The sequence below is a fragment of the Thamnophis elegans genome, chromosome 2, assembly GCF_009769535.1.
Source record: "Thamnophis elegans isolate rThaEle1 chromosome 2, rThaEle1.pri, whole genome shotgun sequence".
NCBI classification, from domain to species: Eukaryota; Metazoa; Chordata; class Lepidosauria; order Squamata; family Colubridae; genus Thamnophis; species Thamnophis elegans.
The window spans coordinates 122,220,075-122,237,019 of NC_045542.1; positions in this window are offsets into that span (position 1 = coordinate 122,220,075).

The window sequence follows — 16,945 nt, forward strand, 5'->3', positions numbered from 1 at the left end:
ACACACCGTTTTGGATCTGAGACATACAATGCCTGCATTCGTCAGGCGCGTATATATTTTCTATCAGCTAGAAATACAACTTAAAAAGTTAGCAGTAAAAGTAAAACTTAGTGAGTTATATAGGTCAAATGCTTTAAATTACTCAACAATACATATGGATTTTTAATTAGCTGCTTAGAAATTAAAATGCAGCTTAGCCTAGTGGGATAAGTGAACATTGCTGCATAAAAGATATAAATACTGTTGCCCTCGTACAATAACTCTTGATTGAATTTTGTTAATTAATTCTATGTTATTCTTTCCTTTGTACTGGAAGAATGCCATATACTTTCAGCTAAGTTATATTTTACCCAATTGGCACTTATCATTGTTCCAATTAACAAGGGCAAGGGAAAATTGAATGCATCACAGCTGGGGCCATGTTCAAATTTCAAATAAGCTTTTTTGCAAGAATAAAAACAATCTAGGACAAAAAGGAAATAATTCATTTTGTATGGCAGCAGTCCACAGAATGCCCCAGGTCTGATATCACTTCCCACATGAATGTTTCATTTTAGGTTACCTAACACAGTTGATGAAGTTTTATTCAAATTTCTAGGCAATTGGCTGACTAACTTGGTGATAGAAATTCTTGGGAGATGAAAAATTCGAGTTATATGCTAGCATAAATCCATTCTGAATTTAAGGCATACTTTCCTAACTCTTCCCATTTGGTTGGCTTTGATGATGGCTTTCATATATGTAAAAATATCCTTGAGTACTGTATTCAGCTCCAGGCACCACACTTTCTGAAAATTTGAAATACGTTCAGAGAAGGATCAGAGTCTAATCAGGGAACTAGAAATTAAGATGGAAGTTAAAAGAATTGAGCAAGATGTTGTGCGCGAAAGACCGAATCCTCAAGGGTAGGTTAGATAAGCATCAACAGCACTCAAGTGGGTTAAATTTAGGTCTCTTGTGGCTATGCAGGAATTCCAGGCTAATACCCCTTTTCACTCTGCCCCAGGTTCTGCCACCTCTTCTCCTGCACATGACAAGAGCAGTCTTCAAAACCTTAAAAGAGCATTATATAGAAAGTCAAGCCTTTCCTCCATCATTCTATAGAGCGTGGAATAATAGGTTTAAGTTTCAGGCAAGGCTGATTCCAATTTAATCTTTTCAGTGAACATTCATTAGAGGGGTTCAAACAGAGACTAGGTAACTCACTGCCCCAGATTTTTAAATTTGGGTTCCTGCACTAAATAAGGTATTGAACATTGGTGTGAATCTACTCTTCTAGCTCTGACTCTATTCTGTTCCACAGGAATAATAAAACTTAGAATTCATTCTCTCTGTTTTGTTCCAATGTTATTTACATGGCTAGATACAAAGAAGGCAATCTGGTTTTACTCTTGATAATTAAAATGTTGCTTTATTGAGAAAATAATGTTTACATTCTAATAGCCCAGTATAACTCCATCAGATCAGAGATTAAAATAGCTGTTCTGAAAATAGAGATGTGTTTAGAAGCACTCATAGCTCAAAAACAGCACATGTTTTTCACACAGAAAGTTGTAGATTTAATCCCTGGCATATTCAACTGTAAGAGAAAAGGCTGGAGGTGATATGGTACATTAGAGAGTTGCTCTTGATTTCCACTTCTTGAGTAGATGGATGAATAGCCTGGCCTAGAATAAAGTGTCAACGCTTCCATATAAATTAGATAAAAATTATATATAAATTAGATTGGGCTTTGAGACTTCTGCTTGAACGTAGCATTGGCTTTCATGTAAGAATATTCCAACGTATCTTCCTATGCAGTGAGACTATTTCTTTTTTACAATCCTGTTTATTGCAGATCCTTGGTCTCCTAATCTGCTCTTGCATAACATTAGATTCCCTCAAAACAATATGTGTGAAAGACATTTCACTGTCATCACAAGCTTTTCCAGGAAGATGTCTATAAACTTGAAACCAGACTCCGGTCTGCATTTGCTTGTGCATTTCCGTGTGAATTTAACTTTCTACAAAACTGGCATCCATCTAGATTACAAGAGAGTATTTATCTTCACCTCCTCTCTGTTTTAACTACCTTGTTTTCCCGAAAATAAGACCTCCCCAGATGGGCTTTTGCATGCATGTGCTAAAATAAACCCTTCCCTGAAAATATCACAACACAGCAGCAGCCATGAGGTGACCACGCTCGCCACTTCTGCACCTCAAAAATAATAAGACCTCCCTGAAAATAAGGACAAGCGCTTATTTTGGGGGTCAAAAGAAAATAAGACCCTGTCTTATTTTCGGGAAAACATGGTAGGTTTTAATATGTTTTCCCTCTTAATGGCCTTTTGCGCTCAGTGGTTGGTTATATTGTATAGGTGAGGCTGGTCTCTGTCTTCTGTCCTTTATATCTTCTCTGTCTCCCAAGAAAACAGATCAGGAACATATTTGTGATCATGCTGGCTAACTTCCACCGAACGTCTTCCACTGAGCATCGGTTTGTCTAGTCAAGGGGTTGGATAGCATTGCCCCAACAGCCTGTCCCTGTGTGCAAGCTTATGCCTGCAAGAGGGTGCTAAGACTTCATTTGCATCCAGTGAATTTTAGCTGACAGGCTGTCATAATATAGTCGTTATAGAAATAACATTTCTAGTATTTCCTGCTTCAATTTGCAGCTTTACAAAGAAATCGAATATTTCAGACCTCTGTATCAGGAAGCTGGGTTCTTGCCAACATTCCCCACACTGTCAAGTTTAGACACTGTTGAAAAGCAGCTCCTAATCACAATCAACTGATTTAACAGCATTTGAGCAAGGCAAACAGATGGGACCCCCATCATTTGGCATCGAAGGCTTAACATCACTGGATTTTGCTGAAGGTTTTTGCTCACAGCTTTTGGTTCCTCCTCCTTAGCATCTGTTGAAAGGAATTGGGGATGGGGAAGAAAAAGAGAGAGAAATATAGATGAGTCATTTACTTGTGTTTACAAGTGAAGCCGACCCATATGGACCTGTTTAATCTCTCCTTCCTCCTTTAGCCAGAGGGCCTAATTTGTCGTGCACACACCATAATCTACTGACAGAGAGCAAGACCTGCCTCCAGCAGCTGGATATATTTTCCTTGCGGAACCCAAAGGTGAACAGGCCATCGGAGTTAAGAAACTAGAATATGAATAAGTATCCATTTCTAAAGAATTCTGTACTGGAACTTGATGAAAGCCAATACACCTCCTTTCCTTCCCCAATAAAAACATACATCAAGTTCTTTGCTTCGGGAATGGCTGAACCAGGATTAAAGAAAGCTGTAGTCCTGAGTTTTGATAGGATGATCTTCTGGTGATCAAACACTCATGGCAATGACTTAAAAGACTCTTGGGGGTGAAGCTCAACTCCTGATGATGTTAGTGGCACATCTGTGTAGTTGTCTTGGCAACTGTACAAGGATTATTACTGGTTTCTTCAGGGACGTTTGATCAAGTTCCCAATCTATTCTAAAGTATAGTACAGCTCTGGGAGTTTTCAGATAGCCTGGGAGATGGAAAACTTTATTGTCTGAAGATGCCCTATAACTATGAGGCAGTAAGAAGGATCTGCTTCATGAGCTGCGGTTGATTTATCACTAATGCTCCTTCCAGAAATGTAAGACACTTTAACATCCTTGTTAGTCTGCTGAAAAATATTCCATGAGGGTTTTCCTGGAATTCCCCCCCCCCCAAAGGTATAACTGATCCACAATCCTGTCTAAAACAATGAAAAGGAAGATACTCCAACTTTCCATTAAAGGTAAAGGTAAAGGTTCCCCTTGCACATATGTGCTAGTCGTTCCCGACTCTAGGGGACGGTGCTCATCTCTGTTTCAAAATTCTACCAACAGACTGAATTCCGCATCCTATGACGCGATTAGCCGCCTGGTCTTACAGCCAAAACAGGTGGCCCTCATCATTAACCCCATTAGCAGCAATTTACGTTATTAGAGTTCAATACAGCTGGCGAGGGATCATCTATTTAAGTTATTGGGGCTAAAAGCTGATGATTTGAAGAAGGTTGAACCTTTACCCTCCCCTGAATACTGCTCCAGGGTGCTACTTAGTTTCGATAATTCTAACATTCCAAAACTACTGTTCAGAAGAGGATCCTGGTTAAGATCCTTTGGCATCTTGCCAAGAAGAGTCTTCAAAGATATATCAATTAAGCCACTTTTGAGTAATTGACAACTTGTGAGTGGCAGGAGATTTATTGCCCCAAAAAGATCCTCAGTAGCATATATTAATGAGCCAACTTTGAATGCTATTCCGGATATTGCACCATGTATTAGCTATATACCTACTTCTGCAAAACCCTCAGCTGGCGTTCTCTCAGACGGTAGGTTAATTACTCCTCCTACAACTGGCCAAATCAGCCCCCCCCACACACACACAGCATATAAGGGAGAAGGGCGGCCTATAAATCTTAATAAAATGTCTAAAAATATATATATATATAACAACTTACCAGGAAGCTTTGATCATCTGGGAAGAAGTGGCCCCAAAAGAAACAACATCAGCTCAGGGCACCCAAGATCTCTTGGTAGATGGGTCCCAGGTCAATGTCTCTGGGATTCCACCTATCTGTGGGACTGATCTGTGTGAGGACGGCTTTTGGAACCAGGAGGAGACGCGGCTCTTTGTCTCCTTTGGTGCGCTTCCTCAATCAGAAAGAGCCCAAATCATAAAGCGTCTGGATGCAGTTAAGTTCAAGCTTTGGAGTCTATCACTCTCTGACAAGGATTCCTTTGGACCTCAGGGAGTTTATACTGATTTACCAGTAGAAGCTCCTTTGGCGTTTTCTCCAAAATGTTTAATTCGTAAATCTGGAGACGCAGGGCTAACTCAAACTCCGCTTGATGACACTGCCAAATACCTTCCAGCTAAGCAACCAGTCAATGCACAAGTACGAACTGGAGTACGCTTAGAGTCTTACAGCCCCATGAGCAAGGCTCGCCTCCCCTCTCTTTCCCCCTGCTTTTGCCTCCCAAGAGGATGACCCTGCCATCTAATAATGGATGTATTTTTTTGGATCCGAAGGGTGCTCTGGAAAAAAATTAACCACACAGAATGACTAGTAAACCCAGTTACAACCCCCCCTGCCTTTCGTGGAACATTGCAGGCTGGGGGCGAAGATGTGGCACTGCAGAATTTGCTAACTATATCCATTCATTCGATGTGATCCTGATCCAGGAGACCTGGGCTTGTGATAAGATATCCTTTTCAGGGTTTACGGCCATTTCATTGGCCGCTATTAGACAATCTACGGCAGGGAGGCCTAAGGGTGGGCTACCTTGTTTGGTCTCTACTTCTTTGAAAGTGGAGACAGTGGAACTACCCCCCTGTGGCTCTTTAGCTATGGCGCTTTTAATTAAGGAAGGACGCAGCAAACTGTTAGTGTTCAATGTTTATCTTCCCCTGACGAGGAGGCAAGCCGATATCAAGGCTCAGTGGGGCACGCTGGAGAACTATATTACTTGTATGGAAACTAAATTCCCAGCGTTGTACATCCTTATAGGGGGCGACTCTAACACCTGTCTGGGAGCTCGTCCCCCCAGTGATAGAGGCACTCTACCCCCAAGAAACCTTCCAGGCCATAGGTCATCTGACTTCAGCCAGACATTCTAAGGATGAATTAACAAATTGCGCTGGCATTCAGTTAGCCCTTCTAGCAGCCAAACACAACAAGATAATTCTTAATGGGAGTACCCTAGGTGATCTGGCTGGCGAATTAACTTTTAGTTCCTTACATGGGAGTAGTGTTATTGATTTTGTGCTGGTATCTCAACCTTTAAGAGAGGCAGTCCATGCTTTTTATGTGGACTGCCTTACGGAGAGCAACCACTACCCCCTGGTTACAATCATTGAGCTTTTTTCAAATATACATCCCCCTAGGGGCCCTCAGATATTAGATCCCCATTGGCCTCGTACACAAGGAAGATCAAATGGTCTCCCAATACTGAAAGAAAGTTTCACTCCTTTTTATCATCTCTGGAGTGTCTCAACTTGTATAATCGGGTACTAGCAAGTAGTGGCTCGGAGATAGTCTTGGCCTTTGAATCACTAATTAACAGTGTCCAAGGGGAGTTTGGAACCGTCTGTGGGCCGAGTGGTCTATATCAATCACGAAGTAATTCTTGGTTTGACAAATATTGCCTGATGCTTAGGAACCAGATTAAACGGGTTTACCTGCTCTACCGCAACCGAGGGGACAAACGCCCTCCAGAGGACTACTACCGCCTGAAGTGGGAGTACAAAGGATTAATTGCTAAGAAAAAGAAAGCTAACGAGAGAGAGAAGTGGGATCTACTTCTCCTCTCCATCCAGAAGGCATCCGATTATTTTGGCAAATTGCTGCCAGCTCTTTGCTGGGCCATCAGGAGCTCCCTCTCTGCTGCATCTCTAACAGAGACTGGGAAAACCATTTCTTGGCAATTTACCAGGCACCAGAAAAGTTTGACCATACCTGACCCACAGCTGTCTCCTGTAGCCCCTGACTGGCAACCTGTGACCCATTCTGAGATCACTGAGTTTATCTCTGAACTCAAGTCAGGCAAAGCTCCTGGCCCTGATGCTATTCCCCCTGATCTGCTAAAATCCAATCCTGAATGGTGGATTCCTCTTTTGGCAAGACTCTTTACGTATATTAATTTCTCTGGCAGGGTACCTACCTCCTGGAGCTTAGCAATTATTGTGCCAGTTTTTAAATGAGGAAATAGAAGCAACCCAGCTGACTATTGCCCCATAAGCCTGCTCTCCATTATTGGGAAATTGTATGCTAAATATCTCCATCACAGACTCCTCACTTGGGTTGAGGAATCCAATATTATTGGTGCTGAACAAATTGGGTTTAAAGCGGGCTGTGCCACACTGGCTCACTGCTTTGTCCTAGCGCACCTGGTCGACAAATATGCTACTATACCAGGTGGCAAACTCTTCACTGCTTTCATCAACCTAAAGTCAGCGCTTGACCCAGTCCCTAGGGGTCTGTTGTGGTCAAAACTGCTTAAAAGTTCTATCGATAGATGTTTGTTGTTCTTAATTAGGTCCTTGTACAATCAGATCACCAGCCAGGTCAGGTGTGGTCTGCAGGGAGAACTCTTTAGTCCTATCCCGATTAAGAATGGAGTAAGGCAGGGATGTGTTCTGTCTCCTCTTCTGTTTAATATATTTTTATCTGACCTGGCCGGTTACATTGGACATATTGAGTCCCACGCCCCAAAGCTGACAACTACAAAGATCCCGCTTCTTCTTTACGCTGATGATGCGGTTCTCCTTTCATTGTCAAGGCCAGGACTGAAAAGATTACTTTCTACATTTGGGTCTTACTGTGTTGAAAACCATTTGGCTATTCATTATGATAAATTGAAAGTATTAGTATTTACTAGAGCCCGGAAATTGTATGACTGGGATATCAGTGGCAATGCTGTTAAGCGGGTTTTCCATTTTAAATATTTAAGTATTCAATTTCAGAACACCGGTGCCTGGACCAGACACCGAACCCAGGTGCTGAACTCGGCCTCCTGTAGTCACCAGCAGATTTTAAGATTCTTTTATACCCAGGTGGCCAGTTCATTCCTTCTGCCCTACGTATTTACAAAGCCAAAACGTTGGCCCAACCTCTTCACGGTATTCCCATATGGATTCGGGGCTTCAAGGATTGCATTGAAAGAACCCAGGCTGCTTTTCTTAGAAAACTTCTGGCTTCCCCCTTGTGTTGGTTTTGCCCCAATGTACCTGGAACTGGGCATTCGATCGGTGGAATGTATGGCCTCGATTAACACCTTTAAATGGTGGTTTCGGGTGCTTTTTCTGGCAGTTCCTGGCAGCTACCTCTCCCTGGCGTTTGCGGACTCCCATATTTCTCACTGGGAGAAAAAGCTGCTGAAGAAACTACATCTGCTAGGTTTTACGGAGGATGCCTTGGGAAACTACGACCTAAAGGACCCCTAATTTAGGGTAGTCCAACAGCTTGTGAACATTGATTTACAATATCTACGAGCCAGAGCCAACAAAACTTGCTCCCCCCTGACTCTCAACCAACTTAATAATTATGGATTGAGGATGGCTTCCTGAGCCGCCCAGAGTCCCTAGGGAGTGGGCAGCATACAAATACCATTAAAGTTTGAAAGTTTGAATTTTTATATTTTAACCATTCCCAAGTATAGAAGAGCTTTTTCCCTAGCTCGCTTTAATGTCTTGCCCTCAGCACTTTTGGATGGTCGTTTTAAGAGGCTCCCGATTAACGAGCGGCTATGCCTTTGTGACAGAGCCAAGGTTGAAACTGTGGAGCACGTCCTTCTATTTTGCCCCTTGTATAACGCAGACAGATCTAAGTTACTGTCTCTTCTTGAAATCGTCCCTTCAAGACCTAATGGCTGTAATTTGTTTGTATATTCCCTTGGAGATGTCTCCTCATACATCACCTCTCAGGTTTCCAAATTTTCCTTAAGAGCTGTAACCATTAGAGAAGAACGCTGTAACTTCCCTTAGTTAAGCTTTTGGTGACTGATTGCTATGATGCTATGATCAATTCTCTTATGTCTCTTTTGTGGTGCTCGTGTTTTGGTCTGTGACTGTAAATAAAGTATATATCTATATCTATATCTATATCTATATCTATATCCATATCCATATCCATATCCATATCCATATCCATATCCATATCCATATCCATATCCATATCTATCTATATATCTATCTATATATCTATCTCTATACCTATCTATCTATCTATCTATCTATCTATCTATATCTATCTATCTATCTATCTATCTATCTATCTATCTATCTATCTATCTATCTATCTATCTATCTATCTATCTATATCTATATTAATGTTTTAAATGATGTCAATGTGCTTTTATAAGATACATGGCACCAATCCTATCTTCTATTTCTCCACTAGACTTTTATGCAATAAGGTCTTCTTTTTGAATTCCCTCCCCCACATTAGGAATTACATTGATATGCTGTGTATTATTATAGAGATGGAATCCACAGAGCCAACACATATTGGGTAGCCCTCCAATGAATAAGCTTTTTATTGTAGTGATTATCATAGATTGTAACTAACTTTTAATGAATGATGGTGTTACAGTTATGCTGAGGGGGATTAGAGAGCTGAGATTTAGTAGACATTGAGGGATATTGAGTAGGAAATGAGGAAGGAAAGGAAGGAAGGAAGTTCTCCAAGGTAGAGATAAATGGAATGTTTAAAGCAAAGTTGCTGAGTGCAACACCAACAGCTTAACTGAAAATCTTGCCTATTCTTTCTCTAATATTAAGGCACACCCTCCCACATTAAGATGCCCACACATTCTTCAACATCTGCTCCCTATGCTGTGAGAATTTGACGGAGGGCTGCCTACATCTTGCTAAATGGAGACAAAAATCATCTGATGGCTTCCCTTTCCCTTTGCATCCCAAAATCAGCCGGCATGGCATTTGCAAGTATCTTTGGCAGGGGCTGTGGGGTGGAATCCTCCACCATATCCAAGGCTACAAGAGAGGCTGGGTGCCTCCATTAATTTTCGGGCTGCTCTCCAACAAAGAAAAGAAGAATATCTGGGAGTTCAAAAGTGGCTCACACCTGTGCACCCAATTCTTTGTATTGCTGCCATGCTCCTGCATCTTGCCTAGTTAAATCCTGGTAAGCTAACCATAAATGCTGTCTCCCTAAAGTTCTCATAACTGCATGGTGTATGTCCCTACTTGGCTCTGGGCACTTCCTGACCCCAAAGCTACCCAGTCACCCCACCAAGTTCATAGGCAGAGGGGCTGAGGGGCAAATGAAGTTAGTGATTATAGGAGCTTGATCACCTCATCACACAGTGCATGATTGACGGACTTACATCAAAGAATTGCCGGGGGGGGGGGCTGTTAAATTTATTTTTTCAGTTTCTCTTATGCTTTTCTGAACCAGTATCTGAGAAAGAGAAATACTATGCTTCTTTTGGAACAAGGGCAAGTTTTTTTAAAAAGTAAGTCAAGATGGCAGCCATCATGCCAACATCAAAGCTTTTATGTGTGACGCTAATTATGTCCAAAAAGGGGCCTCACATTTATTTCTTAAGAAAATTTATATGGTAGCCCAATTCACTTGGTGTGATTCTGGGCAGCTTACAGAAGTAAAATTCCAAATACAAAACCCTCAACTCCCTCCTCCCCACCCAGACAATCATCAAACTAACTACTTGATGAGCATTTTATCACCCTGGAGACTCCAAGTCCACTGGCAAAACCGGGCCTTCAGGGCCTTTCAAAAGACTATCAAGGTGAGGGCCAATCTTATTTCCATGAAGATGATATTCCACAAGGAGGGAGCTACCACAGAGAAGGCCCTTCTTCTTAGTCCCACCAGATGGACCTCCTTAAGAGCGGGGACCCATAACATACCCTGCTTCATGCCTCCTCATTCTGAAGGGTGAGGTAGATGAATTTGAAACATTTGGGAAATCATCACCCTTGGTATTCTTCCTAGTTTTGTCACACAGATAACAATGTGGTAGCCCCCAAGGCAGTTTTCTGTTGTCTGTTACCCAACAGTAAAATGGAAGAGAAGTGTTTAGGACAGGGCTATCAAATTCCCAGCCGTGGGACGGATGCATCATATGGTGTCCACAACCACACACAGTTTAGCCAAGGGGGGGGGGAGTCCCAATAGTCATGATGTGAGTTTGACAATCCTGGTTTAGGAGATACCAATTGTCAAGAAAAAGACCTCCACATATTCTATAATTATACTGAATAAACGTGATGTCAGTTAATACCTGAACAACTTGGCTTTCTTGGAAAAAAAGTTTTTATTTTTAAGGCAACAAACCTAGATCAGACCCCTTCTGCTCTTCCAGCAAAGCCCCTGTAGTTCTCTTTGCCTCCGCCAGGCTAGCAGAATTATTTAAAAGTGGAGAAATAATAAAGATGTAAATTTATGTAAGATTAAATGGCTTCCAGCACTGCCACCAATGGGTGGCTCATTGGAAATCTGCCAACTCAAAAAACGGTCACAGCTGGATGACCTTTGAGTCCTTCAGAATTCCAGAAACTGCTTCAGACTAGGTCTCAATGAGATCTGAAAACTTAATCCAATCATGTACAAGTCATTGCCAGAACAATTATTTGCAAGATCAGCACACTAGGAAACAAAAACAAGGGAAGAGCCAACACCGTTCTTCCTCACCGATGTCAATAACCCCAAGGTGACAGGCAAGCATTTAAAACCTAACTTTTCCCATCGCCGCACCCCCACACTAAAAGTGCCATGCTGCCTTCTTTCTTTTTCCTGCCTATCACACCAGGCCTCCACATCTCAGTGAGACAAACATCAGCAGGCAGCCAACATTTCTTTCCGATTTCTACTTTCTTGCTGGTCTGTCCTCCGGTGGTGGCAATGCCTGTGGTCATGTTTGCAAAATGCACAGATAGACCTTTGCCTCCGGATCAAGAGCCCTTTGTAGGTCTCCTTCGCTTGCTTTGCTTCGAAGGCTTCTGATTAGCATCTTAATTGAGAGGGCTGAGGTGGCAGCTGCTAATTATTCTCCTGCAAGTCATCCTGCCAGCATGACTAGGAACAGGTGGCAGCAGGGCTGAATTTAGCTCACAAGCTCTCGTGCACAGGCGGGCGGGGGAGGGCCAGCTAATGAGAGGTTTCTGCCATAAAAGAAATCTTATGGCCCAGTTCTAGGGCTCCCCCTCCTGCCACTGCAGCCCCTCAGAACCAGAATAAATGGCAGCTGCTGTTATTGAGTAAGGTTAACCTTCCTAGTTGCTGCCTTGTGCCCAGCAACATAATTTCTCTTCAGCTTATGTCAGGGCTGGCCCTAAGGCAGGAGGTGGGTTACTCCCAGTTTGGCCCGGATCAGGAGAAGCAGTAGTAGCAGCAGTGAGAGGCTCCTGCCCGGACACTTCTGCGCATGTGCACCCGAACTGGTAGTAAAAAAATTGGCAACCCACCACTGATTCCAAACCTGGCAACTTTAAGACTTGTGGACTTCAACTCCCAGAATTCTTTAGTTAGCCATGCTGATTGGGGAATTCTGGGAAGTGGAGTCTACAAGTCTTAAAGTTGTCAGGTTGGAGACCCCTGCCCTAAGGCTGGACAAGAAGAGCCTTAGCTCCTGCAGCATCACAGGTGAGGCAGGAATGGCCTACCTGTTTCAGGTAGGTGATAGCCGTGATAATTGCCTGAATGTCTTGAGTATCCCCGAGCTTTTAATTTCATCAAGCATGGTATTCTATGGATCACCTGAGATATTAGGAAGGAGATTCTGTGGGATGGCGGTTCCAATCGGGAGTGGCTGGGATGCCACAAGATTGTTAGATACTACTACTCCCCCCATCATCGCCCCCACTGCTTCACATCTATATGAAGCCATTGAGAAGTTCATCGGCCATCATGAGGTCAAATACTACCAATATGCTGGTGAGTCTCATATATATATCTTGGCCTTGAGCAAACAGGGGATGTGGTAGATCTCCCTGAGGCTTTTAGGATCCAGAGGGGGAATGTCAGGTCTGGACACAATTCCAGAAAAAAGGAACAGCTGTAGAAATGAGGATAGCCTTCCCTTCCCCAGGCAGAGCTGGTTTGCAATCTGGGAGCCTTTTGGGATTCACAGCTCCTGCTTAAAGAACTGAGAACAGCTGGGCCCAAGATGGCTTTATTGATTATGTTGCAGCATTTATGAATGTTCCTGGACTGGGAGTCCCAACCTATTGTCACCAGTGCTTTTGTCATCTCCCATCTGGATTATTACAATCCACTCTCCATGGGACTGCCTTTGAAAACCATCCAGAAGCTTCATCTGGTCCTACTTAAGTAGAAATAGGAAGTTTCAAAGTTGTCCCTGCAATAGCTACCAGTTGGGGTTTTCTATTGCTCAGGACATGTATATCCATATACTCAGAGTGGCATCTGCCCTTCCAGTAAGATAGGGATGAGCAGGTTTACTCCAGGAGCCTTCTCTTCCCCTCCCTTCCCTTTCCACATCTACACAGCCTAAGGAATGGAGCCTTCTCTTCTCTTAGCTGTTTCTTCTTTAGAATAGCCTATGACCCAGGATCAAACTATACTCCACCCTGTTATAGTTTATGAAAGTTGTGAAAAACTGGCTTTTTAAGAAGGCCCCTGGGAATCTCTCACTCTAATCTGTGTGGAATGTGTAGCTCTCATCAGCTAGATTAGTTTCTTGTTTGTTTGTCTGTTTGTAGTTTGTTTGTTTGTTTGTTTGTTTTGGTTCTTAATATTTTCAGTTACTGTTTTATTTCATTTCACTTTCATTTTGTTTTGTTTTGAGCCTTTTACTGTAGAAAGGACTCTGAGTCCCATTTGATTGGAGTGGTATATAGGAGAGAGGGGGAGGGAGGGAGGGAGGAAAGGAAAGGAAAGGAAAGGAAAGGAAAGGAAAGGAAAGGAAAGGAAAGGAAAGGAAAGGAGTAGGCAGGCAGGCAGGCAGGCAGGCAGGCAAGCAAGTAATTTTTGGATGATCCTGCATTTCAACATTGAGAAAGCATATTAGAGCAGTTTGACAGTATCTACCAGGCTACCCTGTAATCCTGGACTTCAATCACCATAATTTCAACCAGCATATCTATCCTGGCGGGAAGTTATGGGAAATGGGATTCCTGTAAAATTAATCTGGAAGAACACAAGCTGGGGACAGCTGGGCTAAATCCTGGAAACTCCCCTGCCTGTCAGTGCAGACATGACTAGCAATGATCTAACTTCGCATAAGGCTGCATTTAGGAGGTTTTTTTCTCCTGTGATAACAACCATCAGTTATGTCTGCAAGAGATGCAAGGGGAGGGCTACTTATGAATATTAAAGAATCTATGCATTAAAGTGACTGCTACTCTTAAACCAGTGAAAACCTTTTCAAGCTCCTGCAGAAGCCTTTAAAAAGGGGCTACTTTAATGAATACCAGAGTGCTGTGTGCTCATGTAAGAGCCAAACCACTTCTTCTTAATCATTTTCAAAGTATGCATGACCTTAATATTCATCATGTCATGACTGCCGCATTGAGTAACCCACATGTATGTATGAGCCATAATAAAGAAAGTAGACATAACAGAAGACCTGTAACCAGCTTGGCCTAATACTTAAGGTTCTGGATTTTGGAACTGCAAAGTCCAGCCCCCATTCAATGCAATTCATTGAGTAATTTGTGACCAGTCACTATTTCCCGGCCCAACATCTCACAGGGTTGTTCTGAAGCTAAACTGTCTTGAGCAATTAATGCAACTATGAGATCAGACCACAATGATGACATCATCTAAAAATGTAGTGCATTTCAGTGGAAACCATTTGGACATTGGATTCTGACCAGTGGTGGGATTCAAAAATGGTTACTACTGGTTCTGTGGGCATGGCTTGGTAGGTGTGGCAAGGGAAGGATACTGTAAAATCTCCATTTCCTCCCAATCAGCTGGGACTCAGGAGGCAGAGAATAGATGGGGGCAGGGCCAGTGAGAGGTGGTATTTACTGGTTCTCCAAACTACTCAAAATTTCTGCTAACGGTTCTCCAGAACTGGTAAGAACCTGCTGAATACCAACTCTGGTTGTGACTCCTCAGGAGATGTTGATTCAGCTGGCCCCTTTCATCCGAAGGGGTGCTATGCTCCGAATCCTGAACTCACACAATGTTCCTGTTCTACATAGCAGCCCAAATACCTTGGAGAACAATGGAACTTTGTCCCAGAGCTTAGCCATTGCTTGGAATGAGGAGGTTTTACAGGAGCAAACAATTGCAGAACAGCCAGAAGATATACAAATGTCTAGTATTTTTACTTGTTATTACGAGTTAATGCCATTTAATTTAACACATTTGTAAAGAAAGTTGCCAATTACAGTCCATATATACTGGTGCTTTTTTACTAGGATAATTAACATGCGGGAGCCCAGCAAGGTACTCGTATGCTTCGTCCTTGCCATTTTCTAAAAGTCCCTATATTCCTCGGTACCAGCTATTGTTAACAATCAGCACTAAACTGGCACATGGGAAGTTTAATTTATGGCATTTTCTCTCTTAATTGGCATCTGTTTTGCAACATAATTAGTTTTAATGGTGCTGTTTCCCACTGAAATTTTTGGAACAAGGTGACAGGAATTCAACAACTATTGAATGCGTGCATATGTATGTGCATGCATGTGCATGCATGCATGTACATATAAAATACAATTCTGAGATCTGGGCTGCAGTAATCCGGATGATATGATCCTAATCATAGCTGAGCGATATCGTTTCTGTATCCCCTTGCAGCCTTGCAAATTTTTGCCGGCCAGATCTTTGGTCTTAGTCCAAGTGTTTAGGGCTGCAGCCCTTTGCAGATTTTCCTGGTAGTCTGCCCCATCAAAATTGGACTTCATATTCCTAAATAAAATATGCTACAATCAGCCCGCGCAATCTTCATTAGGTTGAGATGGAACAACAACGCAGTTATGCCGGCGGTGGTCGGGCAGTTTTGGGACGCAGGGGGATATGAAGAGGGTGAAACATGTTAGGTCAGATGCTCAGAGAGATGCAAGCCAACAACACTCCCGTTTTGCTGAAATGTCTGTTCACAGCGGTCTTTGTGTATGTGAACGATTCTCAAGATTGTTGGGGTCATGGGAGCTTTGTGGGTGGATTGTCAGGCTGCCAGATTTGTGCAGGAGATTTCAGAAGAGAGCAGGAAAGGAAGAAACTTCTGGGTAACAAGGAATTTCTCAAATAAAGCAGACCAAATGCCTCCACTTGTGAGTTCCCATTGGATGCCAGCCATTGGTTGAAACAAGGTTGCCAGATGTTCTTTGCTTTGAATGATCCTTCTTTTCTGGGTCTTAAAGAGTGTAGGAGCTTCATGTTTCTGTAGAACTCTGGTCTTGATTTTACTGCACACACAAACATGCACATACAATGCATGCATGACCTTTGAGATCAACTGTCCTTTATTTTGTTGGCAGCCTAGCATATAAGGCTAGCTCTGGGTAGATATTGATGCTTACATCACGCTGTTCCCTTTCAAAGTGAGCAAAGCTATGCAACGTGCAGAAAGCAAAGGAAATTAAAGCCACCATATGAAGGGGGGGGGGAGAAAAGAAAGTATAGCTAAATCTAGTTTACAGATTTCAATATAACTCTCTGTATTTTTCTGTTTGTGCAAACTATGCTTGCTTTCATCAAGTCACATATTACCTTTAGTTCTTTTCAGATTGTCACCTTTTTCTTTCTGAGAATTTCATAATATATATATGTTTTTTAAAAAATCTTTCCTTTCATCTCAACCATTCTTTTCTCTTCCACATATTTCTTTTTTTAATTTTTTTAATTTTTAATTTAAAACAAACACAACATCCTTCTTTACATGCTGTAGAAAGTGCATCAGTTGGTTACAAAAAGACTTTTGTGCATCTCTTCCACAGTCAACAAACATACTTCATATTAAGTCAAGCATTTTAACTCAAATATTTATACATGTCACCATCATCATATCTCCATTTTCATTTGACTGTAATTGTTTAAGCGTCCTTCATCATAAAATATACCAAAATTTAATACATAAACACATACTGGCCTTTCAATTGCTATTTCTAAAATCCTCCACTAAATCCTTATGTCCTATTCTAGCTAAACATCCATAATATTTAATAACAAAGTTTTCTAATCCTCTTCTCCAAATCACTATTTAAAGTTTACATCCAGTTTGCTTATGTTATACATACATACATACATACATACATACATACATACATACATACATACACATATATGTTGTTATTCTTATCCCTCTTTTATTTGACTATATCCTATATCATAACATTTTCCCCCAATAATCAAAACTTGAATTGTATCTAACTTAGTAGTAGTAGTAGTAGTAGTAGTACTACTACTACTACTACTACTACTACTATCCTTTATGTATAATCCAAAGGGATTGCTAATCTTCCTTACATGGAAGATAC